This window comes from Scyliorhinus canicula, chromosome 1, assembly GCF_902713615.1.
Source record: "Scyliorhinus canicula chromosome 1, sScyCan1.1, whole genome shotgun sequence".
NCBI lineage: Eukaryota > Metazoa > Chordata > Chondrichthyes > Carcharhiniformes > Scyliorhinidae > Scyliorhinus > Scyliorhinus canicula.
Window position 1 is genome coordinate 33,919,536 of NC_052146.1, and position 11,314 is coordinate 33,930,849.

The following is an 11,314-nucleotide window of genomic DNA, read 5'->3' on the forward strand; positions in this document are numbered from 1 at the left end:
GAAACAGAGTGATCTTGGGGTCCACGTACATAGATCCCTCAAAGTTGTCACCCAGGTTGATAGAGTTGTTAAGAAGGCGTATGGTGTGTTGGTTTTCATTAACAGGGCAATTGAGTTTAAGAGCTGCAAGGTTTTGCTGCAGCTTTCTAAAATCCTGGTTTGACCACACTTAGAATATTGTGTCCAATTCTGGTCGCCTCATTAAAGGAAGGATGTGGATGCTTTGGAGAGGGTGCAGAGGAGATTTACCAGGATGCTGCCCGGACTGCAGGGCATGTCTTATGAAGAAAGGTTGAGGGAGCTAGGGCTCTTCTCACTGGAGCAAAGAAGGAAGAATGGTGACTTGATAGAGGTGTACAGGGTGATAAGAAGCATGAATAGAGTGGATAGCCAGAGACTTTTCCCCAGGGCGGAAATGGTTGTCACGAGGGGACAGAATTTTACGGTGATTGGAGGAAGGTCTAGGGGAGATGTCAGAGGTTGGTTCTTTCCACAGGAGTGGTTGGTGCGTGGAATGCACTGCCGGCAGAGGTGGTGGAGTCAGGATCATTGGGGACATTTAAGCAACTCTTGGACAGGCACATGGACAACAGTAAATTGAACGGTTGTAGGTTAGGTTGATCTTAGATCAGGATAAGTGGTCAGCACAACATTGTGGGCCGAAGGGCCTGTACTGTGCTGTACTGTTCTATGAAGTTGTACTCGTGGGTGCCAGGGCTTCTGAGGAACAAGCATGAAAATTGGATGTGGAAGGGTGAGATAGATAGAGAAATACAGCACAGAACAGGCCCTTCGGCCCACGATGTTGCGCCGAACCTTTGTCCTAGGTTAATCATAGAATTTTGGACAATTTTTCATGGCCAATCCACCCAACCTGCACATCTTTGGACTGTGGGAGGAAACCGGAGTACCCGGAGGAAACCCACGCACACACGTGGAGGATGTGCAGACTCCACACAGACAGTGACCCAAGTCGAAATCGAACTTGGGACCCTGGAGCTGTGAAGCAATTGTGCTATCCACAATGCTACCGTGCTGCCCTTAAGAAGTTAACCTACACTCCATTATTCTACCCTAATCCATGTACCTATCCAATAGCTGCTTGAAGGTCCCTAACGTTTCCGACTCAACTACTTCCACAGACAGTGCATTCCATGCCCCCACTACTCTCTGGGTAAAGAACCTACCTCTGACATCCCCTCTATATCTTCCACCATTTATCTTAAATTTATGTCCCCTTGTAATGGTGTGTTCCACCCGGGGAAAAAGTCTCTGACTGTCTACTCTATCTATTCCCCTAATCATCTTATAAACCTCTATCAAGTCGCCCCTCATCCTTCTCCGTTCAAATGAGAAAAGGCCTAGCACCCTCAACCTTTCCTCGTATGACCTAATCTCCATTCCAGGCAACATCCTGGTAAATCTCCTCTGCACCTTTTCCAAAGCTTCCACATCCTTCCTAAAATGAGGTGACCAGAACTGCACACAGTACTCCAAATGTGGCCTGACCAAGGTTTTGTACAGCTGCATCATCACCTCACAGCTCTTAAATTCAATCCCTCTGCTAATGAACGCTAGCACATCATAGACCTTCTTTACAGCTCTATCCACTTGAGTGGCAACTTTCAAAGATCTATGAACATAGACCCCAAGATCTCTCTGCTCCTCCACATTGCCAAGAACCCTACCGTTAACCCTGTATTCCGCATTCATATTTGTCCTTCCAAAATGGACAACCTCACCCTTGTCAGGGTTAAACTCCATCTGCCACTTCTCAGCCCAGCTCTGCATTCTATCTATATCTCTTTGAAGCCGACAACAGTCCTCCTCACTATCCACAACTCCACCAATCTTCGTATCATCTGCAAATTTACTAACCCACCCTTCAACTCCTTCATCCAAGTCGTTAATGAAAATCACAAACAGCAGAGGACCCAGAACTGATCCCTGCGGTACTCCACTGATAACTGGGCTCCAGGCTGAATATTTGCCATCCACCACCACTCCCTGTCTTCTGTCGGTTAGCCAGTTTGTTATCCAACTGGGCAATATTCCCACTATCCCATGCCTCCTTACTTTCTGCACAAGCCTACAATGGGGAACCTTATCAAATGCCTTACTAAAATCCATGTACACTACATCCACTGCTTTACCTTCATCCACATGCTTGGTCACCTCCTCAAAGAAGTCAATAAGACTTGTAAGGCAAGACCTACCCCTCACAAATCCGTGCTGACTATCCCTAATCAAGCAGTGCCTTTCCAGATGCTCAAAATCCTATCCCTCAGTACCCTTTCCATTACTTTGCCTACCACCGAAGTAAGACTAACTGGCCTGTAATTCCTGTAATCCCTATTCCCTTTTTTGAACAGGGGCACGACATTCGCCACTCTCCAATCCTCTGGTACCACCCCTGTTGACAGCGAGGACGAAAAGATCATTGTCAACGGCTCTGCAATTTCATTTCTTGCTTCCCATAGAATCCTTGGATATATCCCGTCAGGCCCGGGGGACTTGTCTATCCTCAAGTTTTTCAAAACGCGCAACACATCTTCCTTCCTGACAAGTATCTCCTCGAGCTTATCAGTCTGTTTCACACTGTCCTCTCCAACAATATGGCCCCCCTCGTTTATAAATACTGAAGAAAAATACTTGTTCAAGACCTCTCCTATCTCTTCAGACTCAATACACAATCTCCCGCTACTGTCCTTGATCGGACCTACCCTCGCTCTAGTCATTCTCATATTTCTCACATATGTGCAGCAGGGTAGCATGGTAGTTAGCATAAATGCTTCACAGCTCCAGGGTCCCAGGTTCGATTCCCGGCTGGGTCACTGTCTGTGTGGAGTCTGCACGTCCTCCCCCTGTGTGCGTGGGTTTCCTCCGGGTGCTCCGGTTTCCTCCCACAGTCCAAAGATGTGCGGGTTAGGTGGATTGGCTATGCTAAATTGCCCGTAGTGTCCTAATAAAAGTAAGGTTAAGGGTGGGGTTGTTGGGTTACGGGTATAGGGTGGATACGTGGGTTTGAGTAGGGTGATCATGGCTCGGCACAACATTGAGGGCCGAAGGGCCTGTTCTGTGCTGTACTGTTCTATGTTCTATGTTCTATGTGTAAAAGGCCTTGGGGTTTTCCGTGATCCTACCTGCCAAAGATTTTTCATGCCCTCTCTTAGCTCTCCTAATCCCTTTCTTCAGTTCCCTCCTGGCTATCTTGTATCCCTCCAGCGCCCTGTCTGAACCTTGTTTCTTCAGCCTTACATAAGTCTCCTTCTTCCTCTTAACAAGACATTCAACCTCTCTTGTCAACCATGGTTCCCTCACTCGACCATCTCTTCCCTGCCTGACAGGGACATACATATCAAAGACACGCAGTACCTGTTCCTTGAACAAGTTCCACATTTCACTTGTCTCCTTCCCTGACAGCCTATGTTCCCAACTTCTGCACTTCAATTCTTGTCTGACAGCATTGTATTTACCCTTCCCCCAATTATAAACCTTGCCCTGTTGCACGCACCTATCCCTCTCCATAACTAAAGTGAAAGTCACAGAATTGTGGTCACTACCTCCAAAATGCTCCCCCACTAACAAATCTATCACCTGCCCTGGTTCATTACCAAGTACTAAATCCAATATGGCCTCCCCTCTGGTCGGACAATCTACATACTGTGTTAGAAAAGCTGTGTTAGATGCGAGATGTCAGCCAATGATTTGGATGGTGGGGGATGGATTTGGGAATTTGAGGGGGCAGGTAGAACTGATGCCAGGACAGAGGTGGTAACTTACCCTTGCAGCCCGCTTGAGGTCGTTGGTCTTCTTCCGACATTGGACGGTGGTTCTCCTTGAAATGCTGCCGGCACTGACAGCTGCTGCCACTGACTCTCAGGCGGCATTGCTGCCCCTGCTGCTGGTCCTGTGACAAAACAGCAGCAACTCCATATGGACATGCATCACAAGTGAGTATTATTTCTTTCGAATGATAAAAATGGATCAGTAAACACGTTGATTGAAGGGCTTGTTTGAATGCTTCCTTCTGCGGTGTTTTCCAATACCATTTCTGGTGTTTTTTTAATAGTGCATCCAGAGGTGCTGGAATTGTTGATAAGCTGGGAATGAACCACCCTTGGTGATCTACCATTCTCAGAAATGATTTTAGGTCTTATGTGTTCCTTGGGGCTGATGTCCCCTTAATAGCCCTCACTTTACCTTCCATTGGATGTTACCCATGTGCATCCACTCTATAACCTAGATAAGCCACCTTATTAAATAAATAATAATAAATAAATTATTATCTTTATTAGTGTCACAAGTAGGCTTATATTAACACTGCAATGAAGTGACTGTGAAAAGCCCCTAGTCGCCACACTCCGGCGCCTGCTCAGGTACACAGAGGGAGAATTCAGAATGTCCAATTCACCTAACAAGCACGTCCTTTGGGACTTGTGGGAGGAAACCGGAGCACTCAGAGGAAACCCACGCAGACACAGGGAGAACGTGCGGACTCCGAACAAACAGTGACCCAAGTCAGGAATCGAACCCGGGTCCTGGTGGTGTGAAGCAACAGTGCTAATCATTGTGCTACTGTGCCGCCTCAACTCAGTCTCATGCTTACATGCACTGAATAAGGCACAGATCTGGCTCCAGAGAACCTCAGTGTAGCTTCAGGATCTACATCAACCTTGACTTTTATTTATCTCAAGAGGGTTGGAATATAAAAGCAGCGATGTGCTACTGAGCCTTTATAAGGCTCTGGTTAGGCCCCATTTGGAGTACTGTGTCCAGTTTTGGGCCCCACATCTCAGGAAGGACATACTGGCACTGGAGCATGTCCAGCGGAGATTCACACGGATGATCCCTGGAATGGCGGGTCTAACATATGATGAACGGCTGAGGATCCTGGGATTGTATTCATTGGAGTTTAGAAGGTTAAGGGGAGATCTAATAGAAACTTCCAAGATAATACATGGCTTAGAAAGGGTGGACGCAAAGAAACTGTTTCCGTTAGGCCAGGAGACGAGGACCCGTGGGCACAGCCTTAGAATTAGAGGGGGTAAATTCAGAACAGAAATGCGGAGACATTTCTTCAGCCAGAGAGTGGTGGGCCTGTGGAATTCATTGCCGCGGAGTGCAGTGGAGGCCGGGACGCTAAATGGCTTCAAGGCAGAGATAGATAAATTCTTGATGTCGCGAGGAATTAAGGGCTACGGGGAGAATGCTGGTAGGTGGAGTTGAAATGCCCATCAGCCATGATTGAATGGCGGAGTGGACTTGATGGGCCGAATGGCCTTACTTCCACTCCTATGTCTTATGGTCTTATGGTCTTATGGACTTGTTCCCCTCTGAATTTACTCAACTCCTCCTGGAATAACTCGTGGTATTTCCTTTGGACTTTTTTTTTCTTAATTCGTTCATTGGATGTGGGCGTCGCTGGCTGGGCCAGCGTCTATTGTCCATCCTTGAGGGCATTTAAGAGTCAACCACATTGCTGTAGATCTGGAGTCACATGTAGGACAGACCCGGTCAGGGTGACAGATTTCCTTCCCTCGGCACAACATCGAGGGCCGAAGGGCCTGTTCTGTGCTGTACTGTTCTATGTTCTATGTTCTAAAGGACATAAGTGAACGTGATGGGTTTTTATGACAGTCAACAATAGTTTCATGGTAATCATTAAACTTCATGCAGCCTTCCTTCATATACCTTAAAAATTTCCATCCAGTTTAACTTGATCCCTTGGAACCAATCACACCCCATCAAACTTGATCACTGGTCTGAAATTATGATGAAGGGCAGTTACCTGTAACTCACAGGGGGTCATTTTTCTCCCCACAATCTCGATAGCCTCATCCGTTAATATCAGCAACCTAGCTGCAGTGTTCTTTAATCTGAGGAGTTGAACCCCTCCCTGCAGGTATCGTTAGGTTTGTTGCCCAACTACTGTGACGGAGGCTCCCATGTCTACCTCCATCTTGAGTGAACGATCATGACCATTAACACAATTGTAATTGGGGTTACTCTGCCCACCTTCATACTATTCAATCTAAAGATGTCTTATCCATTTTCTGAGTTACCGTCCATATGTACTGGAGCCGGATTTTAAAATGTGTTTTTTTTTCTTGGGACCTGGGAGTCACTGGCTAAGCCAGCATTTTTTGCCCATCTCTAATTGTCCTTGAACTGAGTGGTTTGCTAGGCCATTTCAGAGGGGGCCAGTTCCGAGTCAACCATGTGGATCTGGAGTCACATGTAGGCCAGACCAGGTAAGGGCAGCAGATTTCCTTCCTGGCAGGACATTAGCAAACCAGATGGGTTTTTTTTATCACAATCAGCAATGGTTTCTTGGTCATCGTTAGACATTTAATTCCAGATTTTTATTATATTCAAATTTCACCATCTGTCATGTTGGGATTTGAACGTGGGACCCCAGAGCATTGTGCTGGATATCTGGATTACTAGCCCAGTGACAATACCACTAAGCCACTGCCTCCCTGCTTTCATTGGGGACATTCCGCCTATTCCTGCACATGTGCTTTATGTGCCCCTTTCTACCACAGACACGGCTTCTTTAAATTGGCATTTCGCCTGGGAATGAACGCCTCACCGATATCTATAGCACTCTTCACTACTCCTGGGATGCTAACTGAATCTTTTAAAGCTCTCCATTCTCTTGCTTTCTGCATTTCTCTGCTTGTTAAATTCCACGCGCCTCAATCTTGGCACTGCTGCCACTTGCAGCTCCTTTCGCGACCTGGTGGATTTCACCTGCGATGGAGCTCTAGCGCATCTTTTGCTCTGCTTTCCATAGATAGAGCAACCTCCACTACCATCTTCAGGGTTTCCAATTCAGGCAACAATTCCTTTTGTATCGCAGCATTATTCCACCCACCCCACCCCACACCACACCATCGGCCCCCCAATCCTAGATAGACTGGTGATCTTCCATACCCCAAGTACAGGGGTGGCCCTCCCTCCCCCAGGGACCCCTGTAATACGGAGGACACCACAGGGACACCTGAAATAGGGAAACCTCCACAGAGACTCCATAATAGGCAAAAACCCCACACGGACCCCTGTAAAAGGGAGACCCTCCACAGGAACCCCTATAATAGGAAGATCCCCCCCTCCCACCCATAAGGACTCCTGTAATACAGAGACTCCCCCAGGTCCACTGTAAAAGGGGACCCCCCCCCCCACCCAGGGACCCCCTTCCTAAAGGGACCTTCCTTCACCGACCCCCTACCGCACAAACCACCCCCCAGGAAAGAGAACCCTGTCTGGAAGCTAGAGAGCAGTATAGACAGGAGCAGTGAGAAGAATTCAGCTGTAATACTTATCTTGAAGCTCCACGTGTCCATTCCTGGAAGGAGTGCAGCTTGACCTGCGTCTGGTTCCCACTGATTTATTAGCTACAGACCATTCATAGTTTTCTAGTAGTTGTCCGCGATTGACAGCTTCTACAAGCCATCTGCAGCTTTGATTCATTCATGGTTCAAAGGCCGAAGTGATGAAACCCCAACATTTACAAACATTGACCACATCAAAGAGAAGTAAGTGCATTGCAAACACTATATGCATTCAAGTCACACAAGCGTGTGACTGCATTGGGGGGTCTCCCTATTAGAGGGGTCTCTCGGGTGGGTCTTCCTACTACTGAGGTCTCAGGGGTTTCCCTATTACAGGAGTCTCTGGGGGGTCTCCTTACGGCAGGGCTCTTGGGCGGCTTTGTGGCAGGGTGCTCTGGTAGAGGGGGTGGGTCAGCAGAGCATTGTCAGGCGGTGGCCCTCGGTTGGAGTCGGATGCCTTCTACCAGCGTGGCACTAGCTTGATGAACCTTGCGGTGGGCCAGGGGGAAACCTCCTTGGGAGGGGGGGATTACCCACCATGAGGTCCACCATGCCAGGGCCATGCCGGTAGAGACCACAAGTGATCTGCGCCCACGATTCCCGGCCGTGGGGACCGATGAATCATGGAGGGCCAGAGCATAGGGTGCCGGGCCCGCTAAATGGATGCAAATGGACCATTAAGACCCATTGACATTCATTTACATGCTCCGGCTGGTGCGCTGCATGGACCTTGATTCCTGTGATTGGAGCATCACATTCCGATCAGTGCCCAGCATTAATCCTGATTTTGCCATGACGTACGATTCTCCGTCGCATCGGGGAACGCGATCTGGGTACCCTGGGATGGAGAATCCCGTCCATAATTTTTAAACACAAACTTCACTTGCTGCCTTTGCAGGATTTGTATCCAGTCCCTGGAGCATTACACTGGGTTTCCAGATTACTAAACCAGTGACAATATCGCTACGCCACTACCCCAATATTGCAATGATGAATCCGATGTAGGACTTATTTGTTTATTAAAAGGCTCCATCACCTGAAACAAGTGCACTGGCCGGCCAACACATGGCCATTTTGTGGACAGTGGCAGCTTGAACACCAATTGAAACGGGCTGGTCAGCTTGTTTTAGGCCACTCTACTGGTCAGCTAAAGTTTTCTTTCTGCACCATTTGCTACCAGTATTTGTGGAACGGCTGAGGACTAATTACAAATTTCTGGCCTGTGATAAGCAACGGTGACCTACTCATATGATTAGTGATGTCACTGAGATGTGACAAAATCAAGTAACCGTGGCCTGGCACTGGTCCCAAACGTCACTGCGGCTCCACTAATGATATCACCTGAATTGAGAGAAACCTCAAGGGCAGGCTGTTAGCAGGAGAGAGATCTATAAATAGAAGTAGCCAGACACACTGCAGACCCATTTACAGTAAGTGTACAGGATCGATTGTTTTACTTTACAAACAGGTTATGTATACAGTATTAAGCAAAGTCATTATAATTGACTCTGGATATGAGCAGGATGGTGACAGGGCCTGAGTTTGACAAGCAGCCTCACACAGACAGTGTCCCTATGGCCTCATGGAAAAAGCCCAAATGCTTTTGGTAGATAATTTGATAAGAGGACCTTTTGAGGCCCAGTCCATGCGACCTAGGCCTTGGACACTCTGCAGAATGTCAAGAAAGGCACGCAAAGTAGGTATGAGTTTCTCCAAGGGCCTTTCATGCCAGGGACACCACCAGGAGAGGAGGGAATTAAAAGAGCGGCATGGTAGCACAGTGGTTAGCACTGTTGCTTCACAGCACCAGGGTACCTGGTTCAGTTCCTGGCTTGGGTCACTGTCTGTGCGGAGTCTGCACATTCTCCCCGTGTCTGCGTGGGTTTCCTCCGGGTGCTCCGGTTTCGTCCCACAAATCCCGAAAGACATGCTTGTTAGGTGAATTGGACATTCTGAATTCTCCCTATGTGTACCTGAACAGGCGGTGGAGTGTGGCGACTAGGGGATTTTCACAGTAACTTCATTGCAGTATTAATGTAAGCCTACTTGTGACACGAATAAAGATTGTCATTATGAGTAGTGATGAGTCATCCAACATTACCCGAATAGCAGTGGAACTTTATTTGTAGCCCATCCACTACCTTAAACATTCACTCCCTCTAACCCCAATGCACAGTGGCAGCAGTGTGTACCATCTACAAGATGCATTGCAGCAAATCACCAATTCTCCATAAACAGCAGCTTCTAAACCCGAGATTTCTACCACCCAGAAGGACAACGGCATGGGAACACCAGCATCTACCAGCTTCCCTCCAAGACACACACCAACCTGGATTAGAACTATATCACCGTCCCTTCACCGTCAAAACCCTGGAATTCCTTTCCCAGCAGCATTGTGGGGACACCTACAAGAGATGATTGTAGCGGTTCAAGAAGTTGGCGGCTCATCCCCATCTCCCCAGGGGCATTTACAGATGGGCAACTAATTCTGGCCTTGCCAAGGACACCCGCATTCCAAGAAAAAATGAAAAAAGAAGTTAGAAAAATAAAAACATAGAAAATTGGAACAGGAGTAGGCGATTTGGCCCTTCAAGCCTGCTCTGCCATCCAAGCAAAATGGCACCGGAGAGTGGCGACTCTCTGCAAGCTCTCCCAAACAGGTCCTCTTTTTACATCTCTTATAATAGTACTAATCTTTTAAAATGTAATTCTAGCACTAACATTATCACTGACATTTCTCTTTTATCTTCTCTTGTAAGCTTGAAGATCCTCCGAGGTCCGTGGAGGGGACGTTTTCACCCAACTCAACCTGATCTGGCTGCACCCGATGCCACTGTCTATGTATTTACATTGTGTACCTTGTGTTGCCCTATTATGTATTTTCTTTTTTTAAAAATTTTATTTCATTTTCATGTACTAAATTATCTATTTGAACTGTGCACAGAGAAACATTTTTCACTGTACCTCGGTACACGTGACAATAACTAAATCCATCCATGATCATGGCTGATCATCCAACTCAGTAACCTGTTTATGATTTCCCCCCTTTGATCCGTTTAGCCCAAGAGCTATATCTAACTTCTTCATGAAAACGTACATATTTTGGCCTCAACTGCTTTCTGTGGTGGAGACTTCCATAAGCTTACCACTCGCTGGGTGAAGAAACCTCTCCTCATCTCAGTCCTAAATGGTCCCCCCCATATCCTTAGATTGTGAGCCCTGATTCTGGACTCCCCTGCTATCAGGAATATCCTTCCTGTATTTACCTGTCTAGTTCTGTTAGAGTTTTATAGGTTTCAATGAGATCCCCCTCATTCCTACAAGCTCCAGCGAATATAATCCTTATCAACTCAATCTCTCCTCATACGTTAGTCCTGCCACCCCAGGAATCATTCTGATAAATCTCCGCTGCACTCTCTCCATAGCAAGAATACTCTTCCTCAGATAAGGAGACCAAAACAGCACACAATATTCCAGGTGTGGTCTCACCAAAGCCCTGTATAACTGCAGGAAGACATCCCTGCTCCTGAACTCAGATCCTCTCACAATGATGGGCGACATGTGCCTTCTTCACGGCTTACGGCACCTGCATGCTTATTTTCAGCGACTGGTGTACAAGGACTCCTAGGTCTTATTGCACATTCCATTCCCTCAATCCACAGCCACTCAGATGGTAATCTGCTTTTCTCTTTTTGTTGCCATGGTGGATAACCTCACATTTATCCACATTATACAGCATTTGCCACGGATTTGCCCACTAACTCAACTTGTCCAAATCATACTGAAGGATCTCTGCATCCTCCTCACAGCTCACCCTCCCACCCAACTTTGTGTCATCTACAAATTTGGAAAAATTACATAGAATTCCCCCCTCATCTAAATCATTAATATATTTTGTGAATAGCTGGGGTTCTAGCACTGATCCCTGCGGTACCCCACTAGTCACTGCCTATCATTTGAAAAAAGACCTGTTTATT

At 47.1% G+C, this 11,314-nt stretch overlaps 1 long non-coding RNA gene across 1 annotated transcript in view; it reads left to right on the forward strand.

Moving 5' to 3' along the window:
- Nucleotides 1-10,240, forward strand: part of LOC119977277 — a 167,744-nt gene extending 157,504 nt beyond the window's left edge. The window contains exon 4 of the long non-coding RNA XR_005463151.1: nt 10,097-10,240. This is a non-coding gene — a long non-coding RNA (uncharacterized LOC119977277). The remainder of the gene's footprint in view (nt 1-10,096) is intronic.
- The last annotated feature ends 1,074 nt before the right edge of the window (nt 10,241-11,314 follow it).